Below are 27,778 nucleotides of genomic sequence, written 5' to 3'. Positions count from 1 at the left end.
TTCTGAAGAATCTCCTCATTAGACAGCGTCGGTAGAACGTTTGATAATATTAGCTACCTTCGAGGCCGGAGTGTTCCATGGCGAAACCGGAACAAACTGGTCATTACCCAAGGTGAGTCCGTTCTGCACGACGATGCGCGCGAAACGGACACGTGAAACGAAAACAGCCATCTTGTGGTGCATTCGGGACGCTGCCTGTATGTTCTCACAACCGATCAATTCTCCGATTGCGAGGAGCGTCTCCTCCAGCGAGACATCTTCCGGTGGGACAAAACACATGCCGTGTTCATCTGTTAACCCCTCATCGGCGTCACGACCGGCATTACTTCGACTATTCTTGCTAGCCATTTGAAGTAACTAAACGAAAAAAATAACCAATAAATGGTACAAAGGTTTATAAAGCCTAAATAACTGAAAAAAATTAACAACAACAATAACTGGGAAATAAATAAATAAATCCCGTTAACCACCTAAAGCGGATAACTTTAACCGCGCTGTCTCTCCCTCTCTCGCTCAGTAGACCAGACGATAGAAAGGGACACCGACACTCGGACAGCAGAAAGGACCAAAAGGTAGGAAGAAAGGAAAAAGCAACAAGAGACACAGCACGTACCGCCAGTGACTGAGCAACAGACCTGGCAATCGCACGTGCGTGCTAAGCGAGCGGCAGCTGGAGAGAGAGAGAGAGAGAGAGAGAGAGAGAGAGAGAGAGAGACTTGACTTGACTTTTAAGGTCTTTTATTACAAAAGTATAAAAAAAGCACAACAAACCAAGTAATTCAATAGCAGTCAACAAAATAATTAAATCAAGGAATTGAAAAACATGACATTAATTATAATTAGAGCAGCAAAAAAAGTTCATCTCCCTCCACCTTGCACAGGATTTCAGCTTTGCACCATTTTTGAACAAAGTGATCAAGCCGAGAACTCTCTCGGTAAAAATTAAATTCAATTTTAAGGCGGGCAGACACAAGGCCTTTAAAGGCTAACAAAATTCTGCATTCCGGTGAGCTTGTCCCAGAGACCCGACTCTTCCGCGTAATATATATCGCGAGTTTCGCCTCGGCAAGTAAAAAATTAACGATTTGAGAACCGACATTCTCGTTAGACACAGGCATGCAGTACACAAAAAGATAAGAAGAAAAACAAAAACCGAAATTCTGGAAGACATATTTCAGGAGTTGAAAAAGTGGAGCCAGCCTTTGGCATCCGACATATGCATGGAAAGTGTCCTCGGAGTGATGGCAAAAAGGGCAGTCATCAGATGTCACGAGGTTCAGTCGTTTAAGAAACGCGTTGGAAGGCAAAGAATAGTGTGCAAGCCTCCACTGTATATCACCGGCACGTTTAGACACAGGTAACGCGTACATCGACGACCAGGTAGGAGAGGATGGAGCCCCTGCAGGTAGAAGCTCTTTCCAGTGGGTGGTCAGTGGGCTATTGGGGTTAGCAGAGATGACAACATTAAGACATTGCACATACAAAGTAGCCTTTGCACAGGCTTGTAGAGGCTTTGTGGAAGGAGCACCAGAAAAACAAAAATCAGGGAAGTCAGGGTGCATTGTTTTTGTGTTCTGAACATCATGCAGTAGAGGCCATGATAAATTAAAAGAGATGAACACTTTAGCAATTGAACGAAGAAGTTGTCCAATTAGTCGGGCTGAGGTAACGTTGCATACTTCCGAAATCTGGTTGGGGGTCTGCCATCCAGAATAAGTATGATTAACAAAATCCTTGACAAGAAAAAAACCAGATTCGATAAAAGATTGAATTAGGGACCTACTTTGGCAATCATGGCAAAATAGGCTGTTGTAGAAAACGGGTTCACACATTAAATTCCAAAATTTATATGTATCCTTGTTTCGTACTGGGAGGAGGCACCGACTGGCATTCACGAGACTTCGATAAAAGGAGGGCAGCAAGGAGATGTCTATTCGCTGCAGATCGAGTAGAAAGAGCTCGGGGCCACACCTGAGCTTACCCGCTTGCTGCAACAAGCAAGAAGCCAGGGGCCGCCAAGACAGGACTTCCTTGTAGAGAAGTTGGCGCAAGGTGGTTAGTCGAAAAGCCAGTATTTTACTGGTAATGTCCACAAGTCCTTGACCTCCTTTATCCAAGCGGACACTTAGAAGATCAGCTCGGAGCTGATGAAGTACCGTTCCAGAAAAAATTAACAAGGATACGCTGCACGTTAATGACTAGCGATTTGGGCGGTTGTAAGACAGTCATCCGATGTCAGAGTTTGGAAGCAGCCAAGTTATTAATTATCAGCACTCGACCTCTAAAAAACAGTAGGCTGGACAATCTTTTCCAACAATTAAGGATATGGGAGATGTGATCAACCATCTGATCCCAGTTCTTTAAGGAAAAGGTCTCATTTCCAAGAAACACACCGAGATGTTTAACGCCATCATACCTCCACTGCAAAGCATTAGGCAGGGAAGGTGGGATAAATAACCCAGAAGGACCAAGACACAAGGCTTTACTCTTTCTCCAATTGACAGTAGCAGAAGATGCCAAATTGAATTCACATAGAGCACTTGTGAGGGCAGCAATGTCAGACTGAGTGTTAACAATCACACACAAATCGTCAGCATACGCAAGCACCTTAACAGGATTAGCAAGAGGTGTCACCAAGAACCCAGAAAGTTTGTGGCGTAAGTGAATCAGCAAGGGTTCAATAGAAAGTGAATACAGGTACCCGGAAAGAGGGCAGCCTTGTCTAATACCTCGCTGAATAGGAAAAGGTGAACATAAACTGTTGTTAATGTTCACCAAGCTAAAGTTGTTGTGATACAGCAGCTTGATACAAGAAATAAAGAAGGAACCAAACCCGAACCCCTTCAAAACTTCAAGTAAATACAAATGGTCAACACTATCAAAGGCCTTTTCCTGATCTAAAAAGATCAGCCCGGTGTTAACATTCTGACAATGAGAAATCGAAATCAAATCACGAACAGAAAAAATATTATCAAATATCGATCTGCCGGGAATACAATAAGACTGGTCGGGGGATACAACGTACCCAATTAAGGTTTTTATGCGATTAGCGAGTAACTTAGACAGGATTTTGTAATCAGTACAGAGTAGAGAGATCGGGCGCCAGTTCTCAACAAGTTGAAGATCTCCCTTTTTTGGGATTAATGAAATGATGGCACGTCTGCAGCTCAAGGGAAGTTCACCAGTTTGTATACTTTCTATGAAGACAATTAGTAGACATGGTCCCAGCAAATCCCAAAAGGTGCTGTAGAATTCCACTGGCAACCCGTCTAAGCCAGGTGCCCTGCTGGTGGGCAAGGTCTTTAAAACACTAGTGAGTTCGTCCAATGTTATTTCGCCTTCAGCAGTCGAATTCTGTGTCTCAGTAAGTGTAGGCAAGGATGCGGTAAATGAATGTATGTGGTTTGAGAAAGTGTGCTTAGAGGAGTAGAGGTGAGAAAAGAAAGTCTTAATAGTAAGTTTGATGTCACTTGGATCAGTCAAAATCCTTCCGCCAGCAGAACGCAAGGACAATATTTGTTTTTGTTTTTTTGAGGCAGTTTCCAGCTTGAAGAAAAGTCTGCTCGGGTTATTTAGTTGTTGCAAATGAGTCATTCTCATCCGAAGGAGTGCACCCTTTGCACGTTCGGCCAGTAATTCATTTAACAGGGCTTTCTTTTCATACAGCATCTGCTGCTGCCCATTATTATGAGAGGATGACACTTTGTTTTGCAAGTGAAGAATTTGTGTCTTCACCAGATCTATATTTACATCGTGGTCCCGAGTACTGTGTCATGAGAAATTTTGACAAAAAACTCTAATTTGAGCTTTAGCGTTGTCCCACCACTGACGTAAACACGAGAACTCTTTATCCATCGTGATGTAATGTGCCCAAAAGGCCCTAAAGGATGCAACAAAGAATTCGTTTTGAAGAAGTGTTGTGTTGAACTTCCAATAAGGGCTCACCACCTTTATGAGTGGCAACTGAAAATGCACAGTGATGATGTGGTGATCGGAAAACCTAGATGGGAGAATAGAGGTGTTTAAGACGAGGTTGAGGAAATGGTCAGAAACGTACAATTTATCAAGTCGAGCTAGCGACACTAAGTTGTTAGAGCAGCGACACCAAGTAAATTGTTGCTGCATCGGATGTTGCAATCTCCAAATGTCTGTCAGCTTGAATCTTGAGATTGAGCGAACGAGAGGTCTTGTACTGGCTGCATGTGGCTCAGCTCCATTCCTATCAAGGGAGGGGTTAAGTGTGCAATTGAAATCTCCTCCAAGACATAGAAAGTGGTCAGGGGGAACACCAGCAAGATACGAGTCAAGACAGTCAAAAAAGGAAGATCTTTCAGCATTTGTACTTGGTGCGTACACATTGATTATTGTGAAAAGCTGCTGACCAACAGAGAAAGTCAGCGAGGCTAAATATCCCTTCACAATTTCTTTAAAGGAAACCGAAGTCAAGGGAAGAGTTTGCCGAAAGAAGATGGCTATCCCAGCAATTGGGCTTGATAGATTGCTAAAGAACCAATGCCCTTTAAGAAACAACTCCCACTCAGCTGAAGAACCTTCAGTAGAATGAGTTTCCTGCAACAACAAGATGTCAACCTTGTTGCACTCGATTAGTTGTTTAACTTGCACTTTACGAAGAGACGTGCGACCACCGTTGATATTAAGGCTGGCAATGCGTAGTTTCATTGTGATGGGGCACTGGCAGGACATCAGCCATTGTCTTCGAGTTCGCTCCGAGCACGACTTAGAAATTTCCTTAACCGGTGACGTTGAGGGTCTGCAACGTTGTACCGATCCGGTCTAGAAATCATTAGTCGAGCCACTTGAATGAAATCTTCTAGGACTAGAAAATGATCTTTAATTTTGACCCCCTTTTTGCGAAAACTTTTGTGTATGAAGGCGTGAACGGCATCGGGAGATACTGAGGAATCAACCTCAAGGTTGTGAGGAGGAACATCGCTGCCTGTGTCGCTTAAGGTCGAAGCAACAGAAGATGTTCCATCAGACTCGTAACCCATGCTGTCAACCACAAGTTCCTGCGGTTCTTCAGGAGCAATTTGTTCAGATGCTGCAGGTACAGCCACCTCCAGATCACAATCAATTTGTACATCCGGTGCATCGATTTTAACTGTGGCATCTGTGCATGGTGGGGGTTGGGAGAGGGTCTCATCGACTCCACGAGGGATCTCCGGTTCATCAAGCACAGTGGGAGTAACAGTTTCATGTGTACTCACAACTGGAGTGCAGGGCTGCTCAGGAGGTGAGTCCATGGGAATGGGTTCAGGTGATTGTTTGGCAGGTGTTCTTACCACTTGCGCATAGGAAGGAGCCCTCTTGGGTTTCACTTGATTGTCTAATTTGGTATCAATTGCTCGCTTCTGTGCTTTATTCTGGGTTACAACTGTGAAGCCATCATCTGCATCATTCGTCCCTCCTGGGTGAGCATTTTGCGAAGGAAGTGATTCCTGTCCCTCAGGTGAAGAAGCAGAGTCCCGTCTTTCAGGCGTAGGAAGAAATTCCTGTCCTTCAGGTGGTGTGGTGTTCTGATTGGACGCTGAATTGGCATCAGGGAGATTATTCGGACAATCCCTCCGCAGGTGTCCATGCTGATTACAGGCATAGCACGTTAACACCTCTGTTGTTGCATACATTTGATAATTGTAGTTATCATGTTTTATCATGAATTTAACATCAAGGTCACGACGGTTTTCGTTCAAAATCATAAATAATTGACGCCTGAAAGAATAAACGTGTTTATAACGATCGTCACGGCACCGTAAGGGAACCATTGAAATGCGGGACGACTGTGCCGAAATTACGAAGAGCAAGCTCGACTTTTTCGTCCTCCAAAAATGGCGGAATGTTGGAAACCAGAACTTTTACTGATGGCGAATCAAACGGTGAAACTGCGATAAAAATATCGGGCTCGACGGATAAACCCGATTCCACAACACTCGCAACCATAGCTTGTTGTAACACGAAAACAACAACTTTCTTGTTCATTCTCGAAGCTGCAAGGACATTTTCAGCTCCGATAATTTCACCGACGGCGATAATAATCGCCTCGACCGCAACATGAGCTGGAGGGACGCACGTGAGACAATGCTTCCTGCTTAACGATCCGAACGCGGTACTGCGAGAACGGACGCTCGTCATGCCGGCCTGGGCCGTGATAAGTATGGCGACGGCAAAGTGAGAAAGTAATTAATTCAAAAAACAGTTCTCGTCACTTTACACGAAGCGATAAGAACATGCGGATGCAATGGAAAGCAACAAACTCACTTACCATCCATCACCCACCGCATGCGCTCTGTCTCTCTCTCGTCTCAAGGAAGGGAAGGGAGGGAAAAGGTAATACAGGGGAAAGGTTTGAGCACAGGGGAGGAAACACGAATACAGTAATGATATGAGAACACCAGGGGGGTCGTGGGGGTGAGGGAAAGGTTGAAATAATAAGGGAAAACAGCCGGAACACTCGACAGCCAGAGCAACTCACACCTCCCCGAACTGCACAACCGCCATCTTGCCACGCCCAACACACGAACGGGAGAGAGAGGGAGAGAGAGGGAGAGAGAGGGAGAGAGAGGGAGAGAGAGGGAGGGAGAGAGAGGGAGGGAGAGGGAGGGAGAGAGAGGGAGGGAGAGGGAGGGAGAGAGAGGGAGAGAGAGGGAGGGAGAGAGAGGGAGGGAGAGAGAGGGAGGGAGAGAGAGGGAGGGAGAGAGAGAGAGGGAGAGAGAGGGAGAGAGAGGGAGAGAGAGAGAGGGAGAGAGAGGGAGGGAGAGGGAGAGAGAGGCAGAGAGAGGGAGAGAGAGGGAGAGAGAGGGAGGGAGAGGGAGGGAGAGAGAGGGAGGGAGAGAGGGAGGGAGAGAGGGAGAGAGAGAGGGAGAGAGGGAGAGAGAGGGAGGGAGAGAGAGGGAGAGAGAGGGAGGGAGAGAGAGGGAGGGAGAGGGAGAGAGAGGCAGAGAGAGGGAGAGAGAGGGAGAGAGAGGGAGGGAGAGGGAGGGAGAGAGAGGGAGGGAGAGAGAGGGAGGGAGAGAGAGGGAGAGAGAGGGAGGGAGAGAGAGGGAGAGAGAGGGAGAGAGAGGGAGGGAGAGAGAGGGAGAGAGAGAGAGGGAGAGAGAGGGAGGGAGAGAGAGGGAGAGAGAGGGAGAGAGAGGGAGAGAGAGAGAGGGAGAGAGAGGGAGGGAGAGGGAGAGAGAGGGAGAGAGAGAGAGGGAGAGAGAGAGGGAGAGAGAGGGAGAGAGAGAGAGGGAGAGAGAGAGGGAGAGAGAGGGAGAGAGAGAGAGGGAGAGAGAGAGAGAGAGAGAAAGACTTTTTTTTGACTTTTGAAGTCCTTTTATTATCAAAATAATACAAAAAAAATGTATTTATATCTTCACACCAATCATAAATACATGAAAAAGCAATGAAACGAAAAGGTTACAGAAGTATCACGGCACACAATTTGCCAAAATAAACCATTAACTTTATACAACCTACAAAAATATTACCAGTTGGTTCTCACGAACCTCACACAACCCTTCATGACACCAAGTATTGGTGAATTCATCAAGATTGTTTGCATCCTTATAGAAACAAAACTCTAGTTTAAGTCTTGCTGACACGAGGGCATTGAAAAACAACGTTACATTGCATTCCCCGGCAGGTTTACCGTTCAATTTCTCCCTTCTTGAGAGATATATTGCCAGCTTGGCTGTTGCGACAAGAAACCTCATTAACATGTTTTCCTTGCTTGACTTGGCATTAAAGCCGAAAATAAAAGAACGCAACGAGAAAACAACCTTCATTCTGTGTGCCACAAGATTAAACCACCGAAACAAAGGAACCAATCTCACACAATTAATGAAGGCGTGGAACACGTCCTCCGTACATATGCAGAATGGGCAACATGTGGATGTAGGAGAGAAATGGTTGATTAACTTATTGGAGGGGACTATCCAGTGGATCAGTCTCCATTGGAGATCACCAGATCTTTTACTTATGAGCTTGCTATACATGGAGTTCCATACAGGTTCAGAGGGGGGTCCCACAGGCAACAGTCTCTTCCACCGGATTATTCCATTTAGCGGCGTATCCCCCAGCAGTAACTTGACACATGACTTGTATAGCTCTTTACTGCTGGTCTCTTGAAAGGGGCTTATCCCCATGCTAACCGGGGGTAAGTCTTCCAACTTGAAGTGCACCAGTAACCCAGGAAAAACCCACTCATCATGCAATGGTTCGAGCTCGTGGGACCATCATACTCTCAGCCGTACCCCTATTCGTATCACCTCTCTCAACACTTTTGCAGTCACTCTTTCGGACCGAATTCCTGCTAGCTCGGCTACTTCTCGAGCTGATTTCCACCCGCAACCTGAAACTTGCCGGAGGTGCCATACTTTTGTGATGCCGGCAATTATGAAATGCTGGCAGAGGTCCCTACTTTTGGGTATGTTTGGGAAAAGCCGATTGCAGAACAAAGGCTCTTGTGCAAACATATGGATGTCGTAGTTGTCTTCTTGACGGCACACTGTGAGGTTCTGCCAAGCATTCAACACACTCTGATAAAAAAACAGGAAGAGGAGATGTGTCAACTTGTTGAAGCAGGACCAAGAAACATTCGCGGCCATATCCCAGCCCGCCAGCTTGCCGCAAAATGTGGGTGGCCAAAACATGGTTTGGTAATTGTTCTTTCACCAAAAGTTTTTGCACAGTGCATAGCCGAAAGGCCATTATGCGGCTCTTGATGTCGACCATACTCTGGCCACCCTCGGCCAATGGACGGCATACAACGTTTGGCCGTAACCAGTGATGCCCTCCCCAAAAGAACTCCAACAGTTGCCTTTGCACTTCCTTCACCAAGCCTTCTGGTGGTTGCAGGCAGATGAATCTGTGCCACAAGAAGGAGGCGACGAGGTTCTTGACTACCAAAACTCGGCCCTTATACGAAAGGTGAGGCAGGGCTCTCCTCCATCTACTCAATCTCTTTTTTACGCGTTCAGCGACACCTTCCCAGTTTTTCTGGCCGTACTGTGGGGATCCAAGGAACACTCCAAGATAGCGAACACCTCCATCCACCCACTTTAAACTTGCAGGAAGGTGTATTGGCGGGTCTTGCGCCATTCTAGATGCACTGTCCCTGACAGAGGGAACCCATAGCGCTTTGCTCTTTTCCCAGTTGCACTTCAACGAGGAAGCTAAACCAAACAAATGTAGGCACTTAGCCAGAGCTGCAATGTCGTTATTGTTTTTAACAATGATTGCAACATCATCAGCATACGCCGATACGACAACTGGAGGATGATCAGGAGATATACTCATTCCAGAAACGTTATTCCTTAGTAACACGAGAAGTGATTCCATTACAAGGGTGAACAGTAAGCCGGAGACAGGGCAACCTTGCCTTACCCCCCTTTGAACCTGTATGGGAGAACAAAGCTCATTGCTCACCTTAACTAAACTGAATATATTGTTGTACAATAAAGCAATATAAGTTCTGAAATTATCTCCAAATCCACAGGCTTCAAGCACATGATTCAAAAAGACATGATCGATGCTATCAAAAGCCTTTTCTAAATCAAGAAAAATTATACCAAAGTCATTCTGCACACAGTTGCCATCTATGAGATCTCTAATGAAAAATATGTTATCATACATAGATCTACCTGGAATACAATAACTCTGATCAGGGTGAACCAAATCGCAAATTACCCTTTTAGCTCGATTCGCCAGAACTTTTGAAAGGATTTTATAATCAGTGCATAGTAGAGAAACAGGTCTCCAATTCTTCATTTGTCGCAAATCACCAGCCTTTGGAAGAAGGGACATCACCGCTCTTCTCAAACTTAAAGGCAATTCTCCATGAGTCAGTGATGATTCAAGAACATGCATCAGTTCTGGACCTAATAGTTCCCAAAATTCCACATAAAATTCAGCCGGCAGACCATCGATTCCAGGGGCTCTTCCCGAGTCCATTCCAGCCAGAGCTTGCGTTAACTCCTCGAGCGTAATTGGCGAGTCCATATCCAGCCGCTGGGACTCGGTTAACGAGGATAGGTGAGAGGTTAAAAGTCTCATTGTTTCATCACAAACAACCTGTTTTGAAAACAGTTTGGAAAAGAAGTCCTGAACACATAACCGTCTGTCTCTGGGATTTACAACGACAGCTCCGCCAGGATTAATTACAGAAAAAATGTTCTTGGGTGCTTTACTGACAGAGTCCAGACGAAAAAAAGCTTTACTAGGGGTATCTAAAACCTTTAAGTTCTTAACCCTTAGTCTGAGCAACAACCCTGCTGCTTTCTCCTGGATTAACTCTCTCAGCTGAGTCTTCTTTTCTAGTAATAACTGGAAGTTTCTTGCATTATTCTTTTTAGCAAGTTTACCTTCGAGCTGTACAATGTCAGCTTCCAAACAAGTCATTGTTATATTCTTAACATTTGTAATGTTTGCTCTAAACTGTTGACAAAACACCCGAATCTGGGCTTTCGTATTGTCCCACCAAAGATTAACTGAAGAAAAAGAGGCCTTTCTTTGGATTTGATTAGCCCAGAAAACTTGGAAGGCTTCTTTAAATAGACCATCTTCTAGAAGACTGGTATTAAATTTCCAGTATGCACTTTTATTTATTGACTGAGGAAAAAGAAACCCCATGGTTACTAAATGATGGTCTGAGAATATTGACGGAAAATAATCTGGAGAGACTATAGCGTTTCTAAAAGGTGAGTTTATATACCATCGGTCGAGTCTCGCAAAGGACACTCTTCCTCTGGTGATGCGGCTCCAGGTGAACTGAGGTTCATTGGGGAAAAGTACCCTCCATACATCTAGCAAACCCACCCGAGAAAGGAAAAGGGATAAATCAATACATGATTCGGGATGAGGTTCTGCCGAGTTCCTGTCCATTACAGGTTCAAAGGTACAGTTAAAATCACCCCCGATACACACACATTGGTTTAGATCAACTGTCTGCAGGTGATTAATCACAGACGCAAAGAAAGCTTTCCGTTCTGTGCTCTCACTTGGTGCGTACACATTGAATAATGTGAAATGGAAATTATTAACCTCCAGTTCAAGAGAGCTGAATCGGCCTTTAACAATCTCCTGGAAGAGGATTGACTCAGGTACTAGCCCTGGTCGAAGTATGAAAGCAACACCTGCCGAAAAGGAAGACAGGTTGCTAAAAAAGCACTGTCCCCCAAAAACGCGACACCAATCATATTCTACGTTTTGGGTGATGTGCGTTTCCTGCAGTAAAAGTACATCGACATTTTTGCGCCGAAACAAACTTTGCACTTGAGCTTGGCGGTTTGGGTTTGCACCTCCACCGTTAATGTTCAAGGTGCCAAAGGTAATTTGCTTCATTCCTTATCAAAAGGTTTGATTGGGTGTTGCGAAATCTCAAGACTGGCTTTTGTAATAAATTTCCTGAGTCGGTGAAATTGTGACATTGTTAGTGGAAATTCTTTGCCCTTTCTTGTTATTTCCTTTGCTGATTGAATGAATGAACCTAAATCAGGAAATGTATCCCTGATAACTACATTTCGCTGTCTGTAGGTTTCATTCAGAAAGGAGAGTACGAGTTGAGGAGATATCATTGGCTGACTCAACTGAGACTGAGACAACTCAGGCACCTCCTCATCCTCATCAGATTCCGACAAGTCTGACAAGGTCCCTCCAGGATCGAGGATGTCGGCCTCCGTGGTCACTATGGGAATTGTCAGTATCTCTGGGGATTCGCTGGAGAGCTCCACTGTGCAATCCACGATGCCATGGTGATATTTGTGCTCGTCAGAAGTTGAAGCCTCGGTTTCATCCTCTTGTGGAGCACAATCTACCGAATCGATGAGCGACTCGGTGACACAGTTTTGAATCTGCATCGGTAGAGCAGCACTGCAGAGGGATGAGTCAGTCACTGTCTGCTCGTTCATAGTGACTGATATCAATGATCGTAATGGTTCGTTCGAGGGTTTATCAACGTATTCAGCGTTGCAACTTATTTCACCCATATAGCAATTTGCGTCCACAGAGTTTGTACACAAACTTTCAGACATATTATCCTCAATTGCAGCACCCGATTCACCATCCTTTTTTTCAAACCCGATGGAAGCATGAGGAACACATTGAGGTGTGTGTTCAGCTACACTGGCCTTCTCCAATACCACCTTTTTTGGATTACTGGTAGAAAAATTATCAACCGACGCCCTTCGTTTTTTAGAACCAATAATAGGGTCCTCCTCCATTCCTTCACTACATGAGGGAATCGCAGCAAAGGTTGCGCGAGTTGGGGTCGCTTCGGTTTCTGTGACAGGAAGTGAAGTGCGATCGTTTTCTAGACTCGGGATATGCGCATCGATGCTGCTATTGTTCGTCTCACTGCAGGAGGGAACAGCAGGAACCGGTAAACTCACAGGATTAACTCCAGTCGGTTGAATAGGAACACGAGTATTATCATTTTTACAATCGGTGTATGCGTGGCCATTTTCCCCACACTTTGAACACGAAACCTTGGGACAAAAACGTTTAACGTGACCAAAGGCTCCACAGTGAAAACACGTTAGTGAGGCTGACGAGGCGTACATTTGATACTCCCGATCGTCGGATTTTACTTTAAATGAAATATTTAACCCTGTATCATCACCACGATCGGGAAGTACCATGTAAACTTGGCGACGGAAACTCATAACGTGTTTTATCCTCTCGTCTCGGCTCTTCAGAGGGATCATGGACATTCTCGACACAGCTGTTCCATAACGAGAAAGGACTGACATTAGTTTGTCGTTTGATATAAATGGTGGTACGTTTGATACAACGATTTTCATCGCTGGAGTATCCATGGGGGACGCTAACATAAAAACACCACCTTCTGTGGTTAAACCTGCACTCACGACGTCGTGAACAAAGTTTTCTTCGGACAGGAAAATAACAACTTTTTGATTCATTCGTGAGGCAGCTCGGACATGCTCGCACCCGATTATTTTCCCCACTGCGAGTACCACATCCTCAGTGAGGACTCCTTCTGGTGGAACACACACAAATGCATGCTTCCTCGTTAGGCTATCGAACGCCTCTAACCGAGAGCGTGCATTCGCCATACCAGCGAATTCAACACCCCCCACTTGTCCGAACCGGACAAGAAGGTATCAAACCTATATAATCGAACTAAAGTAAGTAATAAACGTGCATTATAAGCACAAAAATGGCTTACAAAACGCCGTCGAAGCCAGTAGGCCGCACCCAAAATGGGCCCGCTCTCAATCCTCTCTCTCTCGAAGACAAAGGTGTAGAACGGATGAAACCAAAATGCCAAAGTACACAGGATAGGGAGGGGGGGGCAGGGTAGGGCAGGAGAGGAGGAAAACTCACAAATAACTCACGACAACACAGAGCAGTTGCTCACAGCCGCCATGACGCCTCGCCGAGAGAGAGAGAGAGAGAGAGAGAGAGACTTTTACATCCTTTTATTACAAAAATATCAAAAAGTATATTTTGTAAAATGTATAAATACAACCATTTCACAAAGCATTTCACAAATCAGAGGTAAAAAAACAAGCAAAACCATTTTAAAGGGAACATTTACATGAAGACCATTAGTCCATCAAGAAAGGGAACAGGAAAAAAAATAATAAAGTGTTTTGCTCCTCACAAAGAAATCATATCATGCTCGAGGAGTGATCAATCTGTGATCAGCACACCATTTTGGAGAGAGAGAGAGAGAGAGAGAGAGAGAGAGAGAGAGAGAGAGAGACTTTTGTGTCCTTTTATTATAAAAGTATAAAACCAAAGTATTCCAACTCCACTTCACATACAAATCACAACCTCATTTCCAATGCATTTGCACAAAACACCCCCCATGCCCCATAACTCTTCAAACACAAGAAGGTTCCCCATGTTTACATGATAAGCATGTTCGAGCTTTATACGTGCTGACACCATCCCGATGAAACAAAAAAGTGCATTTTCATTTTTTCCACTACCTAATCTGGCTTTTCTGGTTTTATAAATTGCAAGCTTAGCAATTCCAAGCAAAAAATTCAAAAGAAAAATCACAGAGTTTTTCCTAGTATTACATGCAAGTCCATAAACAAAGATTGTAATAGAAAAAACAATTTTGAATTTACAAAAGATTCGGCTCAGATACAGAAACAGAGATGACAATCTCTTGCACTCAATAAACGCATGATACAAATGTTCAACATTACCACAAAAAGGACATAAATTAGACACAGCAGGGTTAAACTTCTGAACTAACACCTGTGTGGCCAGGGCGTGATGGACCAGTCTCCAATTTAGGTCTCCTGTACGTCCAACAGTAGGACTCCTGTACATTTCATCCCAATTTGGAGTGAGAAATGCTCCTGCAGGTAAAGACTCTTTCCACTTGTTCCTTAAGGGTGCTGCACAGCCCGGTAAGCACACCTCTAGACAAATTCTATACATTGCCCTTTTTCCCATGATGTGGAACACACTGGATTCTTCGCTGTGAGAGGAAAACACACCATGTTGTTCCTGGGCAGTGACTGAGAGTTCAGGGAAGGTTAAACGAAAGTCTACTTCTTCATTTACCCCATTCCACCCAATGTTTAAATCTAAAAAAGTCTGGGATACAATCTTTATGACCCTGCTCACTATTCTAATTGAACGCAAGCCAATTTTTCCAGAAACAGTGCTGGCAGACAACCATCGCTTTAAGGATAGCTCCATAAGATCTCGCACTTTATTAATCCCATTGTTCGTAAAATGTTCCATAAAAGCTCGGCTGGTAGATACTTCAGCGAATAGTGAGTTTTGGAACAATGGCTCATGCACAAACCTCCTGGGATCATAAGAGATCTCCAACCGCTGCACTCCTAGAGCTTGCCAGGCGTTCAGGAGAGACCGATGAAATGCAGGGAGCCGAGCTCTGTCGACCTGTTTCAAGTCCATAAGGAAAAGTTCCCGGTCATAGTCCATTCCACCTACTTGCCTGAGCAACGTATTCGTGAGAAGACGCCAGGGCACAACCTCGCTGTACAGCAGACGTTTTATTGTCATTAGCCGAAAAGCCATTATTCGACTCGGGATGTGCACCAAGTTTTGACCACCTGAATTACGTGGTCTACACAGCACATCTGGCTTAAGCCAGTGGTGGCCTCCCCAGAAGAAGTCAACTAGACCCCTCTGAATGTTGGTGATCAGAGCTTGAGGAGGCTGGAGTGCTATGATCTTATGCCATACGATTGGAAGCACCAGGTTGTTTATTATCGTTACCCGTGCCTTAAGTGACAAGATATGGAGCATCCCTTTCCACTTTGATAGTTTCTGCTTAATGTTATCTAAGAAACCATCCCAGTTTTTCTTCATATAGCTTGCAGTTCCCAAATGGATGCCTAAGTATTTAAACCCATCCGTTTCCCATAACATTCCTCCTGGAAGAGTTGGGGGAACCATATGTGAAGCCTGTGACCCCGATAGGGTATCTGGGTACAGAGAAAGAGCAACACTTTTGTTCCAATTTACTCTTGCTGATGAAGCAAGTTCAAATTTGGCAAAACACCGGGATAGCTCAAAAACATCTTCCTGGTTTTTAACCACAACACACAGGTCGTCTGCATATGCTGATGTAACAATTTTGGAATTGTTTGACAAGGACAAACCAGATAAAGTGGTACGAAGGAGAGCCAGTAAGGGTTCGATGGACAGTGTGTACAACATGCCTGACAGTGGACAGCCCTGACGGATGCCACGCTGAAAGGGGAAAGGACGACACAGACTGTTATTTACTTTTAGCAGGCATGATACTGTTATAGATCGCGGTTAGATGTTATAGACCGAGCGGTGGTGTAAGACCGCGACCTAACAAAACTCACCCGATTCCACCCGAACTTTGGCCGTATCGCACCGTAGCTGCCCAATGGGGAAAAGACAAAGGCGACGAATGCAAAGAGGAAAAAGAAGGCAAAGAAAGGTTTGGAAATACGACTGAATTTATTGGCTATTTACACACAAGCAAAAAGAAAGCAATCAAGGTTTATTTACAACACATAAGACGCAGGTGACACAGGGAAAATACTAGCTTATACAGACTTAATTAACCCAGGACAGAACAAACAAAAGACGGACTCACGCGGGGAATTGCAGGAGGTGGATGGCTGGAGGTGAACGCTTGGTGGAGCCAACACGGAGCTTGGTGGAGCTGAACGCTTGGTGGAGCCAACGCGGAGCTTGGTGGAGCTGAACGCTTGGTGGAGCCAACGCGGAGCTTGGTGGAGCTGAACGCTTGGTGGAGCCAACGCGGAGCTTGGTGGAGCCAACGCGGAGCTTGGGGGATTGGTGTGACGGGTTCTCTCTCCTTCCTTAGTCCCACCCAGTCCAACAACTTCCTCTCGTGCTTCAGGACTCTTTCTCTTTCTTTCTTGGTCCCTCACTCTTTACCACCGACTCCTCACCGCAACCAACGCAACCACTTGACCACCACCTCTACTGACTGACTCTTCACCACTCTGCACTTGACGACCGACTCCCAACCAACTCAGACCAACTCAAAGTCCAACTCCAGGCCTTTCTGTCTTCTGCTCTCCTCTGTAAAAACGCATCTCTCCTGGCCACACCCCTGCCTTGGGTTATATAGGCCCCCGCCCCTCAACCTTTGCGAACCTCCCCGGCCGCTCTTCCTCCGCCCTCTGTAGCCAAACCCCTGGCTCATGGTTGGTCGAGCGGGGCTGGTTCACTCCTCCCCTCTCTGACGAGGTGGGGAAACGCCTTCCTTCCCCCAACCCTGCCTCGTGGTCAATGGCGGCAATTGGATCGGAGGTAATATGGGCAATCGAGGGCTCAGCGGTGACGAGAGGGGATGTAATATGGCAATCGAGGGTCGGCAATCACGAAAGGGGGGATGTGAAGGAAATGGGGATTTTTGGGGATGGGAATGGAAGGGGATCTATTCTCTTTCACTGGTGCAATGGAGTACTTTTAATTAATGGGAGACACAGCCTTATCCTAAAACACAGAATAAGAGATAACTATCAAAAGAAAGGATATATCGTGTCCTGCATGTATGTTTTATGGACTAACTACGGAAACGCCCTTTGACCTTTATACAACCACAAACGGAGGGAGGAGGGGTGATATTTTACAACAACCTTTTACAACAACATTTTACCACAACAACAAAATAAAAAAACATTCTCATATCCACAACACTGCACCCTCCTCCCCTTAGGCACGTCCCGGGCCTATTACTTTTACCTTAGTGTGGCATGTAGGTGTAGTTCCCTCTACTTTTAGCCTGACCCTGAGTGCGACAGTTTTAAAACATAAATAAATGTGTCCCGCTGCTCCATTGCACCCTGCCTAACAGACTTACGCCCACAGTTAACCGAATTGCGGAATGGTCTTCAAACTACACACTGACGGTGGGAAGCATTATTTACAATTGACGCTATTTTTATTTACAAAACTAACCCAGGACCTGTAATTGTTCTTTCTGGGGGGAGGACAGTCTGCTCTGCATCAATGCACCATGAAAGCACCTATAACGCACCAACACACCCTCAAGCACCAATCAGTGCAGTCACCACTGTTCATCAATAAAATAAATCCAACAAACCCAAACCCTGCAGGTGATCTCTTGCTCTTCGGCTCCCTCTGCTGGTTATTATTTGTTCTTCCAGATGTTGTCATTCTTTTGCTTTGCTTACTGGCGGCCTATTTTCAATAAAGTGTGCCCAATGTGTCCTTTTTTTATTTGATTTTATTTATGGCCCACAGGGCCGACTAGTGTGGTTCACCTGTGGGGCATCGGTGCCCTGTGGCCAAGGTCCGCCAGCAAGATTTCGGGCCCTCATGGCCGGTTCCAGCAGAGGGGCCTTGCCCCAACCCATGGGGTCCATAAGTGGTGCTCGGCCACTGACATGTGGTCCATAACGTGGTGCATCGATGCAGACAGCTGGTTCTGGGAATTTCGGGCGCACAATGGCCGACCCACGCACGCTCCCCTCGGCGCCCAACGGCGCTCAGGTCCTCATGTGGGAGACAAAAAGGGGGGACAAGACAGATGAGCGAGGGGTAAGGTCTCAAGGGTACACGTCAAAAAGGCAATGCAAGGCAAAATGCGTACGGAGGGCGAAGTGAGAAAGCTCGTCCCTACCGTACGTCACCCCCCTGTCACCTAGCCTACCCTTGCCCTTACGCCATATGTACAAAATCTACACATTACCAATTCGTCACTACTGTCACGTCTTCCCCATATTTCCCCTATACCAAATTCGTCACCACAATCCCTCTACTTCAAAAATTTGCCATCATCAATTCATCATCAATCCTCATAAGGAGGAAGAGATGGAATTACGCACAATGTCACACCCACGTCATGATGCGTCTCACATTCCAAACATTTGCACAGTAAAAATAATTAAACATGGCATGGTGTGGAGTACCTGTCACCTCAGGTGAGTGGATGCAGATGGTGCGAGGAGATCCTTCATCCTAACTATCCTCTAAATGATTTTAACACACTTTACACTACCCGGGTTCTTTCTCCGGCCAAACCATTGGCCCTCTTACACTATGGGTTCTAAAAACCAATTCCCATTGGCCAAACTGTGGTGCTTCTCAATTTGGGGTCTCACTCCCCCGATTCATCTCCCGGTGCTCTAGCACAATTTCTGGGCTGCGACGTGTACCTCTCCCAGTGGGTCTACCCACCTGCACACCTCCACCACTGCAGTTGCCACCCGAGCTTACCTAGCTCCTCACCCTAACCTATCTAACTGGGGCAGGCCCCTCCTGGCTCTGTCACCCCACTCGGTGCCCTCTGGCACTGGGCTACCCGGGTCCGTCCTCCGGATCCTCGGGCCCCATCCACAACAACTACTACCGGCTCCCAGAGCCCACCTGCGGCCTCACCTGGCCGACATCCTCACAGTGGTGGAGCGCCCAACCAACTACACACACTAACAGGCTACACGCCCAGCCATTTCCACAACACCAACGCACCCATCCACATACCATTCTGTCACCCGCACCACAGATGCCAATATCCAACTACAATTTACCTGTACCCTCTACCTAACACTTACACTACCCGCCCCGGGTATCCGTGATGGGGGTCCACTCTTCCCCCATTCACACCTTTGCACCATCCACTCCACTCCACAATTTCCACCATTCTCACTCCACTACCATCCATTCCACTACTCCATACCATTTATTCCATACAACCACATACACCTGTTGTTGCACACCTGTGCAATCCTACCTGGTGCCACCTGCACCCTCCTCCTCTTCCTGGACCAGTTGGTCAACACAACACACAATCACCACTACTCCCTCATACACTGCTCCACACACCTGTTCAGTTGCACACCTGTGCAATCACACCTGTCCAATTCTCACCTGTTCAATCCTCACACACACGGCATCATCTCAGCTAACTACTCCCTTCTGAAACTTGCGCTTCCCAGTCGTCCCTTTAAACTATTGCGCTCCCACGTCATTATCATCCACACTAATCTACCTGCGTCCCCACTACAGGTATCAGTCACTAACTAACCTTAACGTTACCTAATGTCAATCTCTTCTAGATCCCTACAATATAACCTAACCCACCCGGGCTAGTTTTCACTGCCATACACCCCATAAACTATAGCTCCTTTGCCCCACGTCTGTGAGGGATGGTGGATTTGCCATCCCACCACATCGGGGGTTTCTCACTATCAATTTTGTACACCTAAATTCCAACCAATCAAAAATTTGCCAATCACTACTCATCATCTGCCAATCATTACTGCCAATCCTTTGCCAATCATCAAATTTTGTTTTTCTCTAATTTTGGGCCTAAAACACTATTACTATCACGATCACCATCATCACAGTCCGCTATATCCTAGCCTCGGTGCGTCATGACATCATTAAACTCGGCTTCGTAAAGCCGAGCAATGAATTCGGGTGGTTTGGTTGCCTGCAGGTTGAATCCGTCCGGCTTTCGGTTCAAGGGAGGTGGTTTGGTTGGACCGAGATTCCACGCACCATCTCGGCGCGGCACCTTGCGGTCCCGGGCCCGATGGCTCCATCTCCCCCGGTCGGAACCCCGTCCCCACGAGGGGGCACCGTTCCGCTTCCTCCCACTCGCCCTCGAACCGGACCGGTCGCCTCGCCCGACAAAGCCCGGACTCGACCGTGTGGGGCGGGGCCAAGCCCGAATCGGCAACGACGCTTCGAAGAGAAACGACGCAGCTTCGATCGACGCCGGGCCTCGCACCCAACCAAGCACCCCTCGCACCGAGTGCTCGCATCGGCTATCCGTCGCTCTAACCACTAAACCGGTTACCATCGATGCTTCACTTGCATGCTTACAAGCATACGCTACCCCTTTCACCCTCACAAAACCTGGCGTTCCAACGCCGTCCGTACATTCCACCAACGCTCTCTCTGTTACACACCACACCTCTTGCGCACACTTCGGTCCACACCTCTCCTCCGTTACGTCCTCCGTAACACTCACCATGGGCGTGCACTCCGCATTGCTCTCACTCCCTGTGTCACACCCCGTACACACCGACGTGCATTCTCGCTCGCACTCGGTTTCACTCCCACACTTTATAACACACCCACTCGCCGACGCACACTTTTTCCTCACACGCGTGCCATTTCCACTCACACGGGACCCTTCACCAACGCCCGGGTGCTTCCTCGATCCCAAGCGCGCGAAAATTCTTTTGTCGCTAAACATCCTCCTGCAAAATCTACCCGCACAATATACAGCACGACTCACCTGGGGGATCCTTTTCTCCACGCGAACCTGCAAACTTCCATTCGGGTTAAGCACAGCATCGTGATGTGAGCAGGGACTTTGTACATAATCCATTTCTCCCTGCAATTCCCGGGTTACCTCCGTCATCTCTTCAATTTCAATGCCCACTTCTGCTTTTTCTTTATTCTCCTCGGCGACCGTTGGCTTTAATAAAATCCCCTCTACCTCATCGGTCGCCGGCTTTTCAAAACCCCGTGTCGCGATTTCTACCCCCGTCATTGTACCCGTGCTTTCCTCCGCTTCGCTCAACCAGCGCTTCTCGACCCGCGTTACTTCCTTGTGCACCCCTGGGACCCTTTCGCCCACCATGCGATCCATGGTCTCTCCACATTTTTGCATGCGGTCACCCATTCTGTTGGTTATTGCTTCAATTTTATTACTCAATCTCTCCCCCTCTATTCTCAGCATCTCGGTGAATTGCGCCATGAAGTCCCCCACATCAAAGCCCGCTGGTAGTGGTACGGTCACGGGCGCGGCAAAATTTGGTGCCGCTTTAACCACGTGCGCGAGAGCACCATTTTGTGCACCTGATACCCCCTCAACCACACCTTCTTTACTCTCCTCCACCCTTTCCTCCACATACATTTCCCCGAGGTCCTGGGTCGATTCTACCCCGTCTATCTCTCCCACCGGCATCCCGTCGCCTTGAACAGCCATGGCGCGATTTCAAAATTCGGGTTTTGCTTTAAAAAAAAACAAATTTCGGCAGCTCGTAATTTTGACCAAAATTTTTCCTAGATGTTTTAAAAATTTTGTTCGGGCCCCGAATCCCACTCCTGACACCAATTGTTATAGATCGCGGTTAGATGTTATAGACCGAGCGGTGGTGTAAGACCGCGACCTAACAAAACTCACCCGATTCCACCCGAACTTTGGCCGTATCGCACCGTAGCTGCCCAATGGGGAAAAGACAAAGGCGACGAATGCAAAGAGGAAAAAGAAGGCAAAGAAAGGTTTGGAAATACGACTGAATTTATTGGCTATTTACACACAAGCAAAAAGAAAGCAATCAAGGTTTATTTACAACACATAAGACGCAGGTGACACAGGGAAAATACTAGCTTATACAGACTTAATTAACCCAGGACAGAACAAACAAAAGACGGACTCACGCGGGGAATTGCAGGAGGTGGATGGCTGGAGGTGAACGCTTGGTGGAGCCAACACGGAGCTTGGTGGAGCTGAACGCTTGGTGGAGCCAACGCGGAGCTTGGTGGAGCTGAACGCTTGGTGGAGCCAACGCGGAGCTTGGTGGAGCTGAACGCTTGGTGGAGCCAACGCGGAGCTTGGTGGAGCCAACGCGGAGCTTGGGGGATTGGTGTGACGGGTTCTCTCTCCTTCCTTAGTCCCACCCAGTCCAACAACTTCCTCTCGTGCTTCAGGACTCTTTCTCTTTCTTTCTTGGTCCCTCACTCTTTACCACCGACTCCTCACCGCAACCAACGCAACCACTTGACCACCACCTCTACTGACTGACTCTTCACCACTCTGCACTTGACGACCGACTCCCAACCAACTCAGACCAACTCAAAGTCCAACTCCAGGCCTTTCTGTCTTCTGCTCTCCTCTGTAAAAACGCATCTCTCCTGGCCACACCCCTGCCTTGGGTTATATAGGCCCCCGCCCCTCAACCTTTGCGAACCTCCCCGGCCGCTCTTCCTCCGCCCTCTGTAGCCAAACCCCTGGCTCATGGTTGGTCGAGCGGGGCTGGTTCACTCCTCCCCTCTCTGACGAGGTGGGGAAACGCCTTCCTTCCCCCAACCCTGCCTCGTGGTCAATGGCGGCAATTGGATCGGAGGTAATATGGGCAATCGAGGGCTCAGCGGTGACGAGAGGGGATGTAATATGGCAATCGAGGGTCGGCAATCACGAAAGGGGGGATGTGAAGGAAATGGGGATTTTTGGGGATGGGAATGGAAGGGGATCTATTCTCTTTCACTGGTGCAATGGAGTACTTTTAATTAATGGGAGACACAGCCTTATCCTAAAACACAGAATAAGAGATAACTATCAAAAGAAAGGATATATCGTGTCCTGCATGTATGTTTTATGGACTAACTACGGAAACGCCCTTTGACCTTTATACAACCACAAACGGAGGGAGGAGGGGTGATATTTTACAACAACCTTTTACAACAACATTTTACCACAACAACAAAATAAAAAAACATTCTCATATCCACAACAATACATTGTTGTATAAAAGTTTTATGCAAGAAATGAATTTTTCTCCAAATCCTGCTTTCGTAAGAACTGCAAACAGAAAAGAGTGATCCACACTGTCAAAAGCTTTCTCCTGGTCAAGGAGTAATAACCCAAAAGCATGCGACGCAGTTTGACCGATAGTAATCAAGTCTCGAACCAAGAAAATACTGTCATACATGGATCGTTCAGGTATGCAATACGTTTGGTCATTCCCAACTAAGAACGAGATGACCTTTTTAAGACGCATTGCAAGCATTTTTGACACAATCTTGTAATCAGTATTTAACAATGACACAGGCCGCCAGTTTGTAATCTGCTGCAAATCCCCTTTCTTGGGAAGAAGACATAAGACAGCTCTTCTGCAACTCAAGGGCAATTCCCCCTGATTTAGGCTCTCGTGAAAAATCTCAATTAAAGCAGAACCCAGAACATTCCAAAAAACTTTGTAAAATTCAGCAGGAAGTCCGTCAATTCCGGGGGCCTTGCCGTCTTCGAGTTGTTTCACTGCTGTTGTGAGCTCCTCCAGAGAAATGTCACATTCCAGTTGGAGTTGCTGCTCTTCAGAAAGAGATGGGAGAAGTTCAATTATCTCATTTGCCATCGTTTTATCCACCGTTCTTGGAGTAAACAAGTTTGAGTAAAACTCTTGCAGTGAATGTTTAATGTCACTTTGGCGAGTCAGAACACCGTCGGGAGAGCGTAGACTCTGAATCTGCCGAGAAGTGTTGGCAGCCTTCTGCATTTTGAAGAAATCTTTGTTTGGAGTCTCGAGGTGTATTATGCTCATCCGCAGGTGAATCATTGCTCCCGCCGCACGCTCTTTGACCAGTTCGGCCAGCAGGGTCTTTTTTTCTATCAGCTGCTGATATTGGTCACTTCCCCAAGATGTTCCAGCTTCTTGTTCATATTTAAGTACATCTGCTTTTAGAGCACTTATCAACCCAGACGTATTACTAGTGGCATACGAGCAATATTGTTGGCAGAAAATCCGAATTTGTGACTTGGTACAGTCCCACCACTGTCGCATATTGACATAGGAACACGTTTTCTTTTCTAATCCTTCCCATACCAGTCTGAAGGCATTTTTAAAATGTTCATCTTGTAACAATTTCACATTGAAATTCCAGTGTGCACTCTTACAGCAATGACCAGGTAACATACAATCCATTGCAATCATATGGTGATCAGAAAAGCCAGATGGAGTTATACATGTTCTCTTAACCAGATTCACCATTCCTTGGTTCACGTACAATCTGTCCAGTCGACCCATGGTTAACTGGTTTTTTGCACAGCACACCCATGTATATTGACGGGTGTTTGGATTTTGTAATCGCCATACATCTCTACGTTTGTATTTTTTCACAAGTTGTGCCAAGGACTTTGCACTGGGTGGATGTGGCTCAGGAGTGTTCCTGTCCAGTCGAGGGTTCAGTGTGCAATTATAGTCTCCCCCCATACAAATTAAACAAGTCAAATCAACAGTGCTTAAACAATCCGCTAATTTTGGAAGAAATAGAGCCCTTTCAGCGCTGTCACTGGGGCAATACACATTAATAATGCTAACCTTTTGATTGCTGCTAATAAAATCCACCACCATCAAGAAACCCTTACAAATCTCTCTATAGTGAATCTCGGATGGTTGAAGGCGAGGATGCAAGATTATTGCCACCCCCGCTTTAGCTTCTTCAACCGCACTGGAGAAAACATGGCACCCTTTAAACATTCTGCGCCACTCGTCTTCACAAGATTCGTTAATGTGTGTCTCTTGTAACATGAAAATATCAATCTTTTCTTTCTCAAATAGTTGTAACACCTCCAGACGCCGCATACAGCTGCGGCCTCCGTTTATGTTGAGAGACGTTACCTTCATTTATTCTTTATTAATTTTCCTCCTCTTGGAATTCTTTTCCTGCCTTAGTGGCACACTTCCTCAACCGCTGAAATTGAGGTTCTGAGATCCCAACTTGCTGGGGTTCACGAATCATGTTTCTAGTAGTTTTTAGAAAAGCATGTAGGTTTGGGAAATAATCCTGAATTCTGACATTCCTTTTCCTGAAGGATTCATCGAGGAATTTTTTAACTTCATCTTCTGTAACTACAGTGTCCCCATCCCCATCCTCTTGGGCACAAAACCCACTACCTGACGAGGTAGAGTAGGGTTCATCAAAATCAAACGCATCATCTTTGTCATTCTCTTCCTGATGCAAACTTATTTCTGAGGCACAAATCTCCCCAGGATCAGAAACATGGACATCGTTTTCATTCATGTTTAGCTGCTCATCGTCATATGCAGCTTCCTTCTTATCATCCCTTTTATTTTGTTCGAAACGTGTAGGCTTACAGGTTTCCTCTGAGGGGCTGTCTGACTTATCTGTTTTATCATTACACCTGGCCATCCCTGCGCCCACCTCTGTGACCATTACATTAATGTCATGTAAGACATCAGGGTTATCAATATCCCCACTTGTGTCTTCCTGAGATGCGCGAGGATTCTCGATGTCTATATCACACTCAGAACCCTCAAACAGTTCGGCAAGTGGTGCAAACGAATTGCTTAGATTTAAACCCGGTGCCGGTTCAGTTTGCAATCCCACACAGGTATTCTCTACACAAGCTCCATCTTGCAAGCTCGGCGACACGTTTGACACAACAAGTACCTTACTTTGCACTGTGCTTGCATCCTTCACGACGGGACATGAACGTTTATGTCCTTTTTTACGAACCACTGTTACGAACCCTTCCATATTGTCATCCGTACAGTCCTGTACAGTAGGAGAGGGATCAACTACGTTTGTCACACCAGCACGTAGGGAGGAGTGGTCTACTGTTTCCTGTTCACCCATTGGTTGTGGGGAGGGGTCTATCATTCCACGTATCTCAGTAGGTGAGGGGGAGGAGTCAACTGTTTCCCGATCACCATTAGGTCGTGGGGAGGAGTCTACCATATCATCCGCCCCATTAGGTGGGGAGGGAGGAGAATCTGCAATCACCTGGTCTCGATTTTCTAATGGTCTCACCAAACCGGGACAGGAACTCTTTACGTGTCCGTAAGCTCCACACCCATAGCACGTCATGACGTCCGTGGAGGCATACATTCTATAAGTATGGCCATTAATCTTTGCATGCAAAACTACATTGAGCTTTTGCACATTTTCGGGCAATATCATGTAAACGACCCTTTTAAAAGTCATCACGTGTCGAAATTCACCCCTTGCCGAGTGTATCGGCACCATTGTCACTTTTGATACGATCGTACCGAACTTGCTCAATTGAGCACACAAGTCCTCACCTTTAACAAAGGGAGGGGCATTAGACACATTGACCCTCACCGCAGGTGTATCTAATGGGGAAACCACTAGAAACATGTCGGGTTCTATGAGAAGGCCTTGCTCCACAACGGAGTTCACCATGTGCACCTCCGATACAAACACAACAACTTTCTTGTTCATTCGAGAGGCTGCACGGATATTATGTGAGCCGACGCATTTTCCAATTGCTAGAAGCACTTGCTCCATCTTTACCTCACTCGGAGGGTCGCACACCAGCCCATGCTTGCGAGTGAGCGACTCGTACATGCTATTCCTCAAACAATCGTTTGCCATAGCGAACGTAAATTAAATAAATAAAGGGTGAGAAATCAAAAAAAAGATACCAACCACAAGCAACACCGGCAAGTGGAGGTAAAACCAAAAACTAATGGACTAGGTCCAAGAACCGTTTAGAGCAGCGAAACACCGCTGCCTGGACTAGGAAAAACATGGCAAAATGGAGGCCAGGCCTCAAACCCGGAGGTTCGAAAAGAGGCAACCGAACACCACCTACCGTGTGCGCTCTCTCCCTCTCTCTTGTCTCAACAATGAAAGGACACACAGGGGAAACTTTACAAGTATAAACAAGGACACAAGGGAGCGAAATGGGGGATAGGAAAACCAACCAACACGACAGGGAACTCACAGCTCAACATGCACAGCCACCATGCTGCCACACCCACGCATGACACACCAACGACCAGCCAGCGAGAGAGAGAGAGAGAGAGAGAGAGAGAGAGAGAGAGAGAGAGAGAGAGAGAGAGAGAGAGAGAGAGAGAGAGAGAGAGAGAGAGAGAGAGAGAGAGAGAGAGGACCCATTTTGGGTGCGGCTGACCGGCTTTAACAACGCTTTGTAAGCCTTTTTTGTGCTTATAATGCACGTTTATAATTTATTTTAGTTTGATTTATTTCGGTTTGGCACCTACTTGTCCGTTTCGGACAAGTGGGGGGTGTTAATTCACTGGGATGGCGAATACACTCTCTCGGTTAGAGGCGTTCGACAACTTAACAAGGAAGCATGCATTTGTGTGTGTTCCACCCGAAGGAACTTCCACCGAGGACATTGTTTTGTCGGTGGGGAAAATAATCGGTTGTGAGAATGTACGAGCAGCGTCGAGAATGAATCAGAAAGTTGTTGTATTTGTGTCCGATGAAAAATTCGTTCATGATGTTGTTAGTGCGGGATTAACCACAGAGACAGGTCTCTTTGTCTTGGCGTCGCCTATGGACACTCCGTCGATGAGAGTCGTCATATCTAATGTACTGTTACGGGGTCAACCTCGAGGGGAGCCCCGGCAGAAAGATGTATGGTCCTTGGGTGAAAATAAGTCAATCAATAACGAGTCCACACCAAGGGTTACGAACAAACCCCAATATATTCCCAAATCCCGCACAGGAATCACAATGCGTTTACAGCACTTCCATACAATCCTTATCTATAGTATAGGTGGCGCCACCTTAACCCACAACAGTGTTGGCAACACTCACGGCCCTTGCCCCC

Source organism: Myxine glutinosa, chromosome 10, assembly GCF_964187855.1.
Source record: "Myxine glutinosa chromosome 10, kmMyxGlut1.1, whole genome shotgun sequence".
Classification (NCBI taxonomy): domain Eukaryota; kingdom Metazoa; phylum Chordata; class Myxini; order Myxiniformes; family Myxinidae; genus Myxine; species Myxine glutinosa.
The sequence above is the reverse complement of the archived record's forward strand: the minus strand, read 5'-3'. Positions refer to the sequence as shown.